Source organism: Wasmannia auropunctata, unplaced genomic scaffold (assembly GCF_000956235.1).
Source record: "Wasmannia auropunctata unplaced genomic scaffold, wasmannia.A_1.0 LD276177.1, whole genome shotgun sequence".
Lineage (NCBI taxonomy): Eukaryota > Metazoa > Arthropoda > Insecta > Hymenoptera > Formicidae > Wasmannia > Wasmannia auropunctata.
Genome location: NW_012086713.1, coordinates 1 through 1,738, shown reverse-complemented (window position 1 = coordinate 1,738; position 1,738 = coordinate 1). Strand labels below are relative to the sequence as shown.

Here is a 1,738-nt window from a genome sequence, read left to right as displayed (position 1 = left end):
AAAAAAGCAAATTAAAAAGAAAGATTTATTCTTTCTAAAGCTGTACACCGCGTTTGTGTGCGATTTTTATTTCGGGCCTTTGAAGCTTTGCAAAGTTAGAAAAAAATTTTGCAATTTGTCACACCTGTATTTGTATCTGTGCGGCTCTGAAGAAACTCAGTTAGTCGTTTTCTCAATTATCAATTTGAAAAAATTTTTACTTGTTAATTTTAGTTTATTTCTACACTATATTTATACGTAAGAAGTAATTAAAAACTCTCGCGATAAAAATGTGTGTTTTAAGAGATATTAAAATAAAATAAAATGTTTAATACTAACATATTTATACAATACTTATTTATAATATAATAAAATTGTGCATTTAAAATATTGAACGAGTTGCGTGCGTTCTGTGACTTGAAAGCAGTAAAATAATTGCGCTATCAAATTTTAATTAGCATTCATTTTGCGGATGTTGATATGTGTATCGTCATTCACCGGCGATGTCAATGAATCTGCTGAATTAATAATCATTGCTATTAGAGTTTTTTCACGGTGCCATTTCGTACTTACTCAAAATTGTAACAATTCCCAGTTTTATTATTAAAAGTCCCATACGGGTACCTACGGGATACATAACAGTACATACCATGTGACGTCTCACAATATTCCAACAAATAAATATAAATAATTCGCCTTAATAAAAATTCCGTGTAACATTGTTTCTTTGCTTATAAGATCGAAAATTCCATAACTTCCAAAATTCAGTTGGATAAAGTCTAGATCATGCCAATAATTATTGCATGCACATAAACAAACATTCGTAGTTCTCGTAACAAGGCCAAAAATATGAATTTGTGTTTTAATCGATTCATTTCTAATTTCATAGCTGTATCAATTTCATCTTAAATTTAGTAATAAAAACCGATGTCCTTACCTATGCATGCGTGTGGTCCGTCTCCAAACGGAAGATAGATACACGATAGTCTTACACTTGTTCTCCTTGGTGAATCGTTCCGGATCGAATTTATTCGGAAGCTGGATAGTATTCCGAGTCATAGTGTATGCCAAGCGTCGAGATATAAATTGGCGTGCCCTTCTCGAGAACTAGATCGGAATTCGGTATCTTGTTTCTATTGTTTCGCGATTTAGGAATGGTGAGGGCGGATACATCCTCAAAGTTTCAAATATTACCATGTCGAGATACGATAACGATAAGATCTGATAACACACAAAAATACTTTAAGCTGGCTATAAGTAATACTGAAGTCATTTCTGTTCTATTTAGTATATAAAATTGTTTAACAGTAAAAAAATAACGCTTAGAGTGTTTGCATACCATGTCATATGTGATTTTGCCGTTAGTTTTGTTGAGCGCATCAAAAATTTCTTTCCTAACTTTGTCTTGTATTTCCGGACGTATCGCGAGTTCGTACAAAGTGAAAACCGTTGTCATTGAAGAGGTTTCAAAACCAGCTGCGAAGAAAATAGCTGCTTACGCTATCAGATCGTCTCCGTCAAACTCTAAAATTTTAATTAAATGAATTACCAGCTCGTATTGTAAACAACATAGTCAGGATAAGAGGCCAAAGACGAGCGAAATATAAGTGTCCGTTAATATTTAAATATAACTATGTGATTATACATACTCTAGCTTCAATAAACTGCGATCCGTTACTATCGGATTCAACGCAGCATTTGATTGAAATAAAACCGTATCATCACGTTGTTATATTTCGCTCGTCTTTGGCCTCTTATC

The 1,738-nt window shown here is 33.1% G+C and overlaps 1 pseudogene; it reads right to left on the bottom strand.

Moving 5' to 3' along the window:
- Positions 1 to 916: 916 nt before the first annotated feature.
- Positions 917 to 1,470, bottom strand: LOC105461866 (annotated as a pseudogene).
- Positions 1,471 to 1,738: the final 268 nt, after the last annotated feature.